The sequence below is a fragment of the Labrus bergylta genome, chromosome 14 (assembly GCF_963930695.1).
Source record: "Labrus bergylta chromosome 14, fLabBer1.1, whole genome shotgun sequence".
In the NCBI taxonomy this organism is placed as follows: domain Eukaryota; kingdom Metazoa; phylum Chordata; class Actinopteri; order Labriformes; family Labridae; genus Labrus; species Labrus bergylta.
The window spans coordinates 25,803,791-25,818,732 of record NC_089208.1 but is presented as its reverse complement, the minus strand read 5'-3'; the positions used below and the strand labels follow the sequence as shown (position 1 = coordinate 25,818,732).

Sequence of the window (14,942 nt, the reverse complement as noted above, 5' to 3'; positions counted from 1 at the left end):
CACATAGATATAAAGTATAACAAATAGTTTGAAGAATACAGCCATGTACTGAGCTCATGTTAATAATAAATGAGTTACTGTATGTTCTGTACTGAAGAACAGAGTGTTGGGACCTGTTAATGATTTAAATAATTCAGGTTGTATTTGTTCCATGTTAAGATGAAGTACTATCCACAATAAACTGCTTAATTTTTCCTCACACAAAATCTGAGACAATTTGATGTGGAATATCATTGTGTGAGTGAGAGAGCTGAAAATAGAATGATTACAATAATGTTTATCTTCTTAACTTTGAATAGATGTTGATTACCTGAATACTGTACCTTTGTTGTCTGGGTAGTACACTGTTGAATTTATAAATGTACTCTTACACACACATACAGAAAAATAGATGAGAACAAACAAAATGATTTAATGAATAACTGATATTTTCTCTCTTTCTTTGTCATCCTGAAGACCCCTCACTAAAAGTCCATGTTCTCCTGGATCCATGTCACATGCTCAAGCTTCTTCTGAATGACTTTTCAACAGTCAAAGTTTTGCTGAGAGAAGATGGCCAGCAGATAAGACAGCAGTACATGAAGGAGCTCCACAAGCTTCAGAAGAAGGAGGAGGGTTTGCACCTTAGAAGGCTGTATTCATGCTTCAGCTGTTCAAATAAAAATAGATCTCCTCCAAACAACTTGCAATCAAACTATTTTCTTCCCATTTTAAAACCCTTTGTCCAGTTTAGATGGGAGAAGTTGATATTATGTGAAGTTGATCAGGGAAGACTACATTTCTAAATCATTTTAACTGTTTTTATTCACAAGTTATTGATCTTATTTACTCTCGGTGTATCTTGATTTAAGAGTGGGACTGTGTTTAAGGTCATATTTTTGTAATGACTCTGTTCCATTCCATTTTCAGAAATGAACTACATTAGTATTTGGTTAAAAAAAATGTCAAAAGAATAAGAAGTTGTGTAAAAGTAGACTTCCTTCCCTTAGCTATTGAGTTGAGCATTAATGCACATTTTAGTCTTGTCATTTCAAATCTGAAATGTATACACATAAGTAGACATAAAGGAGTGCATTTATATAGAAATATTCATTTAATCTGAAAAACAACATTAAAAAAAATCTGTTTTTACAGCAGAGATGAACATGTTTACAGCTTGGTACAAAACAAACAAATAGGTGTGATTAGCTCATGTCTCGATGGACACACACTGTACGGGGGGGAATGTTTTGATGACTCATCAGTTTTGATTTGATGAAGAATAAGAGTTATTCACAATAAGGCGTGTAGCTGACCAGCTTGACAGGCGGGTGCGGTGTAACGGTTTGTCAAGAGGCTTAAAACACGCCTCAGCTCTCAGCCTGTGGGTGACATCACTCAGGCCATCCGGGGGAGACCTCCCTCGCAGGGAGTTGTTGAAGAGAAGCAACCGAAGTCCACCCCAGAAGAACCAACAAATGCAGATGTTGAGGCTCAGGTTTCTTCCTCTGTCTCTGCAGCTCTCTGGGCACCTCGACGGACCAGTCACCAATAATCCACACTGTGTCTATAGGAGAAATACAAAGGTGTTCAATTAATACCTCAGACAAGACAAAATGTACAGTTAACTACATGTGACAGCTCAGGCTGTTTTTTTGTTATGAGCCACATCTGCAGGAATAATATTGAACAAGGTAGCTGCAGCTCATCATAATAGATGCCAGTTTTAAACACTATTTTTTCTAATACTTAAAGTTGTTGGTGTGAAGCTGACACTGTCCACAGACTTCATGACTTCACAGGGTTCAATAGAAAACAAATATCTTATAATAAATACTAAATAATTATTTTTCAATTGTCATGTTCACCGTCATCGCTGTTGACATCAGTAAATATAAGACACAGACATTCCTCTTTTTGTCAGAACAGTAACATGAACTGTATGCTTTGTAATATTGATTTCTTCTGGATGTCTCATATTTATTTACAGTCTATGGATAAAACTTTGTTAATGTATTGCTCTGCTAACACTGACAAAGTCTAACTGCTCTGACAAATAACTAATAAACATAGTTGTATATTTAACAAAGTGTAGTTCTAAGACTTTAATTAAATATTTGGGTTGAATATAATTAGTTTTAACTGTGTTGTAGAAAAGTTAAATGTTAACTTGCTGTTTATAGAGTTTTCTCAGGACGAGCAGGAATAGGGGATGATAGCAGCCTAGCTGTTAGCTATGTTGTCAAGTGGACTGCTAACGTCGAGCTGAATGGGCGGAGTTAAGTCCCGCCGGTCCCGCCTTACTGCTGTGGCTAGGTTGATCTGAAGTTAGGTTGAGACTGCAAATCCAATATGGATGCGGCCGTCGATTGGACTCATTTTCTGCCTATGTAACAGACGGGTCAGGGTTCGTCCAGTAATATTTACAGTCTATGGTTCGAGGCCAACCTTGCCCTTCGCTACAAACCTTTGTAGAAAAGGGCAAGGGTGGTACTCTGGCGGCCTCTGGTCTCCAGAGTACTAAACGTGCCACTTGACCACAATGCCAAAGAGCCAGGCTCATACTCAACCATAGTAATGGGTCATTCTGTCACAGCAACCATTAAAAGTATGGCAAAAGGTAACCATTTAAAAGAAACACTGTTTACAATACATACAATAAAGTCATTCAGAGTGAGTGGGCCAGTAATGTTTGCTTTTTACATCAGCAACTGACCTGAAGATGAACATAGGAAGTCCTGAGGAACATGACTTTCCAAGTCAAGAAAACTGTAAACACCACCTGCCACTACAATTTTTTTTTAAATGTAATTCACCACACCACCCTCAAACTCTGAGAAATTTACTCTGGCTCTACATCACCCTGGCATACATTGTCATTAACCTCAGACAATGCATCATTATAAAACGCCCGCACCTCATCAGACACACACATTTCTGTCAAAAGTGCCAACACATCACGCTTCTTTGCATCCTTGACAGTGGTTTGCTTAGGGAGTATGGCAGGTTTCAGGTCAGCCCACAGCTTGCCCCGTTTCAGGGCACTATGGAAACAGTATTCCCCATTGTAAGCTGTTTTGAATCTAATCTTGTTGGTACTCAGTTCAAGCATGCGCGCTTCACTTATTTTAAAGCTTCTCTGAGCCTTCACACACTACTTAGTAGCAGATCGATAATCAAATGCCTCCCAATTTGTGCCATAGATGTACACATTTACAAATGTCTGCAGTAGTGAATGGTACTCGTGAGGTAGTAAGATTGTGTCTATTTTCCGAATCTTCTGCTCAATCCTCCCAAAGACACGGTCAGCCGGGAGATAACTATGTCCCCTTACTGGGAATGTGTACTCAATGGCAAGATTGGAGAAAAACTGGCGAAGTTCCATGAGCATGGATACCATGTTCATATTCTTGTTTTGTCCATAACAAGAGTCACTAAAAAGGCGAAGTGCCCAGGAGCGACGGATTTCCCCCTCAAGGCGAACCTTCAAGCAGTCACTTAGCGCAGATGCAATCATATTGCTGTCCTTACTATTTTCATTTTCCTGCCATACGTAAAGATGGACATCTTTTGTTTGATGACTGTTCTCTCCATGGTGTCGAACAACAGTTACATGTATAACTGGCGAGAGTAATAAGCCTGTAAGCCAATTGGTGTTTTAGGAAGGATCAGGTTTTGCATCATATCAAAACACAAAGTAAAACAATTTTTTAGTGACCCTACCTAGGAGGTCATAGAACACACGAGCTCTGCGACGATGCAAAATTAATGTAGCGGTTTCAATCTGCTTTTCTCTCTCTGTCAAGTCTGGATCTTTAATCCTGACCTTGTGCTTGGCACAAACAGAGCATGCATCAGTAGCTGGATGGCAAAGCCAAGATTAAAATCACTGGCAAACACAGAGTAATAGAGGGAGTAACTGACATGAGCATGGTTTAGAGCTTCAAAGAGCTCATGAATTTTGCGCACATTTAAGTCACTTGGAAGATACTTGCGGCCTGGGGCTCCCCTCCGCCCATAATGGCTGGCACGGCATGTGAAGGACTGTAAGTGCTGAATGATATTTTCTCTTCTCCCTTCGTTGTCCTCTATCTTTCGCGCACCACCTCTTCTCTCTGGACATGCCTCAGCAGTCTTGGCATATTATTGTGCAACCCGGGAGACACGGTCCTTGCTGATGCCTGAAAAATGTAATTATTGAGGTTGTCAGTCATCTACCTTAATTAGATAGGCTACTAACTTTGTTTAAACCAATGTGAGATAAACAGCATTAGGTTCACGTAATAAACTTCATTTACTCTGAACAAACTTAAAATGCCTCTCTTAATAAAAGAGATTACTGTAATAAAACCTTTTCCACCTCTCCAAATTGTACTGGCAGACATTTGTGAATTCATTATAATAAGCTTTAACACTAGGACCACCAACATTTTAGACCCCCCTCCAAGCACTGCAGCCGTCTTTCAGACGGCATATGCAAATGTAATTGTTTGTGCTCAGAAGCACACAAATAATGCATTTTTTTTGATGAAGTTAAATACAACTTACTTTTATCTACAAACGAAATAGGCTACCAGCATAAGGCAGGATCGGTAACCTTTGAAATATTGCATGTCAATTTACAATATCTGTCGGCTTTTTTAGTGCGCCGTTTTTTTCTGCTGCTCCACGTCTCCCGTTGTTAAAACACATTCTACAAAAATGAAACATACCTAACTTTTAGTCTATTTTATTGTTGGATATATTAGGCTACGCATTTTAATAAAAACACTGCAAAAAGAGATAAGAGAGAGATAAAGAGATAAACACCGATGCTCCTCCTCCTCTCTGCAACTGGGTTTGTTTCCCCGACATAGAAGAAATCATTGAACAACACACTCGCGCCAAAAACAACAACAACAACAACAAAAACACGGCTATCTATGGCCATGACAAACTATATAGCCTACAAAAATAACTGCAGAACTCCATAACAGATGCAGCGGCGAACAAACAAACAGATGAACAAATGAACGCTCAGCACCTTGGACAGCACCGCGGCACGTAATGCACATACCTGCGGCAAAAGTGCTCAACCTTTGCGGTGCACTTCCCACTCACAGGGCGCTTGCACCCCTTGCAGGATACAATGGTCATATTTTCCTTGCAGTGCGTGTTTGTCTGACACTGCCTCCTTCTCAGCTCTTGTGGATGCTGTGGATCAGTGGGCACCGACGTCAGACTGGCCTTGACACGCAGGTGTTCCTCTCTCTGTTCCTTTGCCGGCTCAAGAATGAGCATGTATCTATCTGTCTATGGTCTCTATCTATCTATTTGTATATCCTATTGTAGTGTTTCTTACCATATTAACACCAACGATACTGGACCGTTTTCATGCTGCTTTATTACACCTGCTTCCGGTAACATACAGGTTAGGCACTTACCACGTCATCACGTATAACGCCACATGTGACGTACACTACATCCCTCCCCTTCTTGGATGATGACTTACATCACAACTACATAAACAAAACTTAATTACTCAGGTACTCAATTCACTATTCCTGTTGTTGATAAAAACATATAAATCCTGAAGTAACAAATTAAACTTCCCATCTCTGAAAATTTTTCTGAGTATTCACTTACTGTGCCCTGTATATATTAATATTCAGTGCAACTGCATAGTTAACATAAAGCTGGGCTCAAATAGAAATGTAACAAGATAAATGTATACCCAGAAACACATCTGGAGCATTTCCTTCTAGATAATGATAACTACATTTCAATTTAAATAAACTCTCATGTTTTCTCTTCACTTTTGCTTTTAAACCAGAACATAACCTGAATGGCGAGGGGTGGACTACCCTGCCATTAAGACAAATGCCGGGGATTATTCTGCCCCATTATGGCAATGTCTATCTAAATGATAGTCCACAAGATGAGTTGGCACTCTCTTTGCTCTCTGAGGTCTAATGTCCTGTTGAGCAGTTTCAACTGGTGCTGTGCCTCTATCGGGCCACACAGATTGACACAACTGTCTCTAATTCAGGTTGGACCCACCGCTTCACCAGTGACACATGACGTATCATCTCCTTGCCATCTTTTTCAAGAATAACTGTGCATCCTTTTTCGGTTCACAACAGTGTAGGGGTCTGGTTTGAATGGTGTAGAAAGTTTGTTTCGTTTTTGTTGACGGAGCAGGACTTTGTCGCCCTGCTTCACAGTGCCATCTTTTGCTCTTCTAACTCTGTACGCATCTACACGTCCCTTCTCCTTCCTTGCAGCATCAGTCCTGCGAACAACAGCATCCTGGCTTGCAGGGGGCTGCTGGCAGTCCATCAACAGTTCAGGAAGCTTGGTTATGATCTGGCGATGGAATAAGAGCTCTGCTGGACTGCGTCCTGTGACACAGTGGGGGGTGCTGCGGTAAGCCATAAGGAAAACATCGAACTCACTGCGCCAGTCCCTGCCTTCAGCATGAGCTGTGCGTATGGCTTAACAGAGTGTCCTATTCTGTCTTTCAACTTCATTTGCCCGAGGCCAATATGAGATCCAACTTTGAAAACACTGTGGCACCTGTCATGTCCTCCAGTATCTCATCTATGATGGGGATAGGGTGCCTCTCTCGCACTATAGCCTCATTTGCTCTGCGCGTGTCGACACACAATCTCGGCTCTTTCTTACCGTGAACCACAACTAGCGGAGACACCCATGGTGTTGGTCCGCTCACTCTTTCAATGACATCCATCTTCTCAAGTTGTTTTGAGTTTCTCATCCACTTGTTTTCGTAAACTGAATTTTTTCTGCAAACCGGCTGGGCTACTGGCTTTACACTGTTATCCACGTGCAGCTCCAGCTGGAAATCCTTAAGTTTGCCTAAACCTTGAAAACAGTCTTTGTATTTCTCCTGTAGCTCAGCTGTAAAAACTACTGTATCTTTTGGTTCGACAGCGTACACCTGTTCGATAGAGCCAATATGAAGTAGTCCCAACTTAACAGCAGTCTTTCTCCCCAGCACACATATTCGTGCTTCTTTGATCACTTGTGACAGTTTTTGAATCCTCACTTGATTTCAAATCAGCAGAAAAAATCCCTCTTACATGGAGTGGTGTTGTTGAGCCAAATGGATAGACTTGTTTCTCTGGACGCATTTTATAGCTTTTTACAATGAACACAAACAACATGAATCCACAGTTCACTTTTTATGTAAAACTAATTTAACCGTGCCTACCTGGTGTATAATCAAACACACACAATCAGCATTGATATGCAACTGCAAGGACTCACATTTGTATAACACAAAAACACGCACACGTGTTAACTGGTAAGCTAACTAGCATTAGCTCGGCATGTAAACAAACTGAAACTCATAAAATAAAATAAACATTTCAACACATAAATGTCCGAAACTCTAACATTACATTCTAAATGGGTTAATGAACAAAATACATGTTACCTAAAGTTTTTGGAACAGTTTTAAAACATTAAACAGAGACATGTTGGTCGCAGCACTAAACACACACACCCACCTTCAGCTCAGGAGACATTCCTTTGCTGAGGTACGTACGGTGGCCAGCTAGGAGCCCTACAGTTGCGCTATTAGACCACCAGGCGGCAACAAAGTAACATAAATATGACAGACACATTCATTTTGTAGAAATTCAAAAGAGGTTCATTCTAACCCTGTTACACTCAATAAAATATCAAAATGGTTAGTGGACATGAGCTTATATGGTTCATGATTCTCAGTTCTCGATCTCGGTTCTTGGTGTCACACTTCCCCAACCTCACCCATTCATTCAGTGATTGGGACTCTCCCATTCATACTCATTCATTTGGGCGATGCCGGGTTAGGTGTCTGGCCCAAGGACACAGCGAGGTTTGGCCCCGGCATTCTGTCGACTTTATATTTATCATCTACCCTTTTAATTTATACTTTTATATTAAAACGCAAACATTTACATTTAAATCTCATTTAGCTGATAGAGGGTTAACATTCTCAGTCTTTCTATTGTATGTATGTGTCTAAGTGTGTGTGTATGTAGAGGTGTGTTTATACTTAATTTTCTTTTGAAATTGTGTAATTCGATTTAGTTGATTTATTTGTCTCTTAAGAGGTCAGGTCCCTTGTATAAGCTTGTTGGCTTCTTCTACAATTCTACAATTCTACAATTCACTTAGCAGACGCTTTTATCCAAAGCGTCGTACATCAGAGAGTAAATACAACACAAGTAAGGATCTAGAAAAAAGGGAACAATGTGAGTAAGAGCAAACGATCAGCTTTGAGTCTGATTGGACACACAGGTGCTGACAGGAAGTGACCAGAGACAAAGCACAACATTGATGGCAGTTCTTGAGAGCTGTTAATCCTATTTCGATGTATTCTTATATGTGTGCTAATAAATAAATGAAAATAATTGTTGTGGTCATTTTGTGTCTCCTGCACATTTTCTCATCATGTGAGAACATGAACTCTGATGTTTTCGTGCGCTATGATTTGATTGGTGGAGGTCTCCTGTCCGGTCAGACCCTAATCTGATTTCCGGGACAACATGAACACAATGCTACCCTTAAATGTTGTCAATGACTAACAACAAGTGTCCAGTAGATTCTGTGAAACACAATAAATGCTTTCTTTAAATTAAAGGACGATGGATCCCTTTAGTCCTGCTGGGCTGTTGTTAACAGAGGGAGAGGATGTTGATGCTCATTCATGCGATGAAGATGCTGCTAACGTAGTGGATATTGTGGGAGATACATATGGGAGATATGAGGAGGATGAAGAGTACTGTCTGAACGAGCTGAATTAATATCGTAAGTAAGCGTTTTCACTTTGAAGTAAGCTATACTTCTGTCTTGTTGTTAGCTGTAGCCTAACGCTAACTAGAATGTAACTGTGGCCATGCTAGCTCTATGTATCGCTGTTTCCATAGAAACGTAAAACCAGTTATTTCTAATGAATGCTGAGGTTATTTGCATTTGTTCACAGCTGAAGTGTCTTTTTAAATCTACATATGCTTTTTCTGGCGACTTTAAATGTAAATGTTTGCGTTTTAACGTAAAAAAAAACGAAACGTAAAAGTATAAATTAAAAGATATAAATATAAGTTTGACATATTATCGAATGCCGGGGCGAATGTGGCACAACTGGCAGGGCGTTCGGCCCTCAATCGCAAGGTTGAGAGTTCGAGTCCCACCTCGGCCAAACCTCGCTGTGTTCTTGGGCAAGACACTTAACCCGGCATCGCCCGAGTGAATGCGCGTGAATGGGAAAACACAATTACTGCATGAATGAGTGAGGTTGGGTAAGTCAGACATTGAGTGCTGAGACCACAAAGCTATATAAGCTCATGTCTGCTTACCATTTCTATATTTTATTTTATATTAATATATTGCACATTCTTCTGCCCTTGTGTTTTGATTAATACTCTTGGTTGTGTGCATGCTTTTAGAAGAGTTCACTTTCTGCCTTGGTGTGACATATGACAGATTTTCGGCACCTGTTTATCTTTGTTGTATTTGATTTACAGTTTGTTGATTGTCCAATCAGCGGCCAAGGGTCAAAAACAAAGCAACGAGAGAAACGCAAAGACGGCAAGGAGAACACCAGACCAGGAAGAGACGAGAGGCAGATTACGGAAACGAGAGAGCGCTCCACAGAAACGGAAACAATCTCTCAGCCCTTAAAAGTGCAAATCGTAAAAGTAAAAGTATAAATTAAAAGGTATAAATATAAGGTTGACATAATATCAAATGCCGGGGCGAATGTGGCACAACTGGCAGGGTGTTCGGCCCTCAATCGCAAGGTTGAGAGTTCGAGCCCCACCTCCTGCGGCCAAACCTCGCTGTGTCGTTGGGCAAGACACCTAACCCGGCATCGCCCGAGTGAATGAGCGTGAATGGGAGAGTCACAGTTACTGCATGAATGGGTGAGGTTGGGTAAGTCCGATATTGAGTACCGAGATTGAGAGCTGAGACCAAAAAGCTATATAAGCTCATGTCCGTTTACCATTTCTATATTTTATTGAGCATAGGGTTTTTTTTATTATTATTAATATATTGCACATTCTTCTGCCATTGTGTTTTGATTAATACTCTTGATTGTGTGCATGCGTCTAGAAGAGTTCATTTTCTGCCTTGATTTCCGACACCTGTTTGCGCGCAGGCCGGCGCGCATGAGTCGAGGTAAATTATCAGAAAAGGTGTGAAATACATGCTAAGATCTGTGGCTCGAATCCTGCGTCTTACTAACTCGGTGTGATTCTAATATAATGAATGCTGTATATTGATATTTCAAAATCAAATATCCAAACCCTTATGCAAATGAATGATTGCCTAGTGCATCATGAACACAACGACATGTGTTTAGTACCCCGAACTCATACATTTATTTAACAAGAACTAGCTCAGGATATAAATTACATTGTAGCCTTTCAGTTTATGTAACATAATTCTGCACAAACCAATTCACTGTAACAAATCTACAGGAAAAAAAGCAGTAGTAACAGTCGCAGCAATTATAATGGCTATAATAGGCCTTTATAAAAATCAATTAATTTGGGACATTAAACCAGGAAAAAAAGACAAATGTAGGCCTATTTGTATATTACATGTTAGAATGATATTTTTGGGGTTTAATAGGCCTTTCATCATAGTGTGCAACATCTACAACTATTATAATCAGTTATTTGTGAGATTTTTTAAACATTTTAATTGTTAATGCAGGCAAATTGGAAAAAAAGGGATAAAACTTCCCTGTATGCCGAAGAGTATGACATTTTGTTTCAATTATATATTTTCAAAAGTTTGTAGATGTCAGCAGATATGCATGTATGATTGTCTGTGTGCTACTGTTTAAGTGTAATAAAAAAAGAATGAGAAAAATGTGGATCATTTTCATTTATCTGCAGAGGATGAAGACAGAAATGTTTGATCCATTATCTATTTTCTAAAAAGTTCAATTAACAACACAATAATTACAAAAACAATAATCAAGTGTGATGTATAAATTAAAAAAAGACAATAATAATGGCAAACCCCATTAAAAATACAAACCCCAACATCACTCCCACCCTTATAAACACCCACAAACAAACAAAACACACTTAAGAAGCTGAAGGGTTGTCATTTCTTGGCTTTTTTCCCCCCATATCCATATTTTGCCAGCCCAGCCCTCCAACCCTCATACGATTGAGTCTCAGACTCAAAAAGGAAAAATCAGTCTCCTTCTGTCTTTAGTACATTCATTCTGCTGTCATGTGCACCCTCCACCATCATAGTTGGAGACCCATCAGATTCAAAATTTCATAAATTTCACCACCACCAGTGTCTGGAGTTCATGGGGGGATTTATCTTACACTGCTCAGGGCAGATGCCCCTCGATTTCTAAATCTCCATGTAGAGTGTCAAACCTTTATCATCAAATATAATCTGTTAATCTATTTACCTGTAATCAGTAATATAAAGTATTTTTACTTCACCCTTCTGTCTCTCCTGATTGAACTGAAATATGCTAAATGACTCACCATTGTGTGACTGTTGCAGCATTCACTACTGGGAGCTGGATGGTGGTGGCACTCATCGTCTTAGTGTGGCACTGTGCGTTTGAAAAGACTAAATAGTTGCCCTCCTTTAAATGTTTAACTGATTGAAATCTAAACTCTGAAAACATAAGCAAATTATTGTTCCACTTACCTGTATTATTATTTCATCACAGAGTATTTTAAGTGAATGTGCTTCGAATGGGTGATGGTATTCCTGCTAAACTCAGCTTCGTCAGCAGAGGGCGCTCTAAGCTGTACACTTGATTGAGCATCAGTAGCTGACGCCGAGAGAGCAGTAGTAGTAGTCAGGTGATGAATGAGTTTCAATGTGATACAGAGAGAGAGCTTCTGATCAAAACTGTATTTTTTATTTTTCTTACAGGTACGCTGACTGTAATTAACACCCTGGTGATCGACAACAGTAGTATGTTTTAGCAGAGCTTTAGTTCGTCATTGTGACATTAAGAGACAGAATTTGACCGAGGTTAAGAGTGTGTGTTATTGTGTATGTGTGTCTGAGGTGACGGCAGCCGATAGAAACAACTCCGGTTTCTAAATACAAAGCTAGTAACTTTACGAGCGTGAAATAACTGTTTAGAGCCATATGGTTAAGACATCAAGAGGGAGAACAAACTGTGTGAAGCATGAAAAAAACTGAGCAATTGTTTGAGAATGTGAATTAGCTGTTAGTAATGTGGAGCAGGCTAGGCTAATATGCTAGCGCCGCAGCGTTATGTCGTCTCAGTGTCATTTTATCCCGGTCAAGTTTAAAGGAGCATTTCTGTGTAGTTTGATAAAAACAGTGTTCAAGACTCAGTGTTGAAATATGTGAATTAAAAACAAGTTATGTTACATTGAAGTAGTTCATAAGCATAATTCAGAGGTTAAAAAAAACCAGTATAAACAGAGATAAAAAGATAGAGTAACAAGACAGTCATACAGTTTATTCTGAATTAATGTGGACTAATTACTGTTATTTTCATGGTTTTCATGGCATTTGTGTTCATGCAGTACTTACCTGTAATATACTAAAGGAGTACTTTGACAATGGAGTCATAGCTAGTCTTACCTGTATGCCCTGTGAAGGTGTGGTTTATATATGTATTTGAGTAATTAGTCTGGGTATTCTGACTAGGTAAACTGTGAAATGAGGAGCGAGTATGGTACAGTGTTTGACATGTCTATGTTCAGTGTTCATGTGTATTCTAAGATGCAGTATGGTATTAAAGTATTAAAGTAATAGTCAGTACGTGATGAATGAGTTTCAATGTGATACAGAGAGAGAGCTTCTGATCAAAACTGTATTTTTTATATTTCTACAGGAAATAAATGTGTTGCACCGAGAGTGAGTGTTGCTTCATTCTTAAACCTGGAACAGTTGCAGCAGGATCCAGTTGATCAGATTTGTTGAGGTTCCTCAGAGTCACTCAGCCACCGTTTTACATCCATTTAAATGCATTGCTGTGTGTCATGATACTTGCAAACCATTCATTTTGTTTATTTCGTTCATCATCCGGCAGTAAAGGAGTTAACATGTTACTTGTTGAGGTAGCGTCAGCACACCGTTTCAACAAACTTTCCAGATGAGGTATTTTTATTTTTTTTCACAAGTGCTTTTATTTCAGGTATGGGCACTTTTATTTTGTTCAGTGATTTTGGGTTCATGTTGAATCTTTTCGATTTGATTTGCCAAAGCCTTGGCTGAAAGTTTAATTTCTCTCTCTTTCACTCATTTCTTTCTTCAATTTCACGTTTGATTTTATTCCAGTTTTGTGTATTTAAAACACATCCACTTCAAGTTTGCGACAGATTTCCACACAATAAACGAATGAATCCAGCAAACATGATTGATCATTCCACACAGCGGCGGAGCAGAGAGACTTCGCGGAGATTCAGAGCAGTGATTCACAGAGCACTGATTCAGAGCAGTGATTCACAGAGCAGTGATTCACAGAGCACTGATTCAGAGCAGTGATTCACAGAGCACTGATTCACAGAGCACTGATTCAGAGCAGTGATTCACAGAGCACTGATTCACAGAGCACTGATTCACAGAGCGGAGATTCAGAGCAGTGATTCACAGAGCGGAGATTCAGAGCAGTGATTCACAGAGCAGAGATTCAGAGCAGTGATTCACAGAGCAGTGATTCACAGAGCACTGATTCAGAGCAGTGATTCACAGAGCAGAGATTCACAGAGCAGTGATTCACAGAGCAGAGATTCACAGAGCAGTGATTCACAGAGCAGAGATTCACAGAGCAGTGATTCACAGAGCAGTGATTCACAGAGCAGAGATTCACAGAGCAGTGATTCACAGAGCACTGATTCACAGAGCACTGATTCAGAGCAGAGATTCAGAGCACTGATTCACAGAGCACTGATTCACAGAGCAGAGATTCAGAGCACTGATTCACAGAGCAGTGATTCACAGAGCAGTGATTCAGAGCAGTGATTCACAGAGCAGAGATTCAGAGCAGTGATTCACAGAGCAGAGATTCACAGAGCAGTGATTCACAGAGCACTGATTCACAGAGCACTGATTCAGAGCAGTGATTCACAGAGCAGTGATTCACAGAGCAGTGATTCAGAGCAGAGATTCAGAGCAGTGATTCACAGAGCAGAGATTCAGAGCAGAGATTCACAGAGCAGTGATTCACAGAGCGGAGATTCAGAGCAGAGATTCACAGAGCAGAGATTCAGAGCAGAGATTCACAGAGCAGAGATTCACAGAGCAATGATTCAGAGCAGTGATTCACAGAGCAGTGATTCACAGAGCAATGATTCAGAGCAGAGATTCACAGAGCAGTGATTCACAGAGCAATGATTCAGCGCAGTGATTCACAGAGCAGAGATTCAGAGCAGTGATTCACAGAGCAGAGATTCAGAGCAGTGATTCACAGAGCAGAGATTCAGAGCAGTGATTCACAGAGCAGTGATTCACAGAGCAGAGATTCAGAGCAGTGATTCACAGAGCAGTGATTCGCGTTCATTTCACATTAACATCAAGATGATTTGTAACACTGATACAGCCGATGCATAGAGGGATCCAATCGTCAACCAACCATCCGTTCCCATCAATATGTAAACCGAATTCCTTCCAATAATCTTCAGCTCATGCGCACATCCACTCCATTCACAGGTGAGCTTACCTGGCTGTAGTTCGCTCTGACAGCGTCTCCTTTAATGTTACACAGCCAGCTCCTACCTCCGGGATCTATCTCCGATGACCGATTCCTCCGCTTCCTCTTTGTGTCCTCTTGATCCTTTGCGCTGTCTTTTTGTTTACTCTGATACCTTTTTTGTTGACAAAATGTAGCGGCTGTCCTGATGATGAAGCCGCTGAGAGGCTGAGGTTGGGCCTACGCATTAACTCCGACGCATTAACTCATAATCACAGTGAACTAGAAACAATAGCGGTCAACAAAAAATATGGCAACCCAG

General features: G+C 40.2%; 2 long non-coding RNA genes across 2 annotated transcripts; one reads left to right on the top strand and one right to left on the bottom strand.

Moving 5' to 3' along the window:
• Window positions 1–1,062: 1,062 nt before the first annotated feature.
• Window positions 1,063–6,096, bottom strand: LOC136182440 (uncharacterized). The gene is made up of 3 exons (XR_010668698.1): window positions 5,036–6,096; window positions 3,949–4,160; window positions 1,063–1,546 (listed from the first exon to the last, which is right to left on the bottom strand). It is a non-coding gene; the product is annotated as an uncharacterized lncRNA (long non-coding RNA).
• A 1,029-nt stretch (window positions 6,097–7,125) lies between these two features.
• Window positions 7,126–9,959, top strand: LOC136182423 (uncharacterized). The gene is made up of 2 exons (XR_010668685.1): window positions 7,126–8,772; window positions 9,489–9,959. It is a non-coding gene; the product is annotated as an uncharacterized lncRNA (long non-coding RNA).
• Window positions 9,960–14,942: the final 4,983 nt, after the last annotated feature.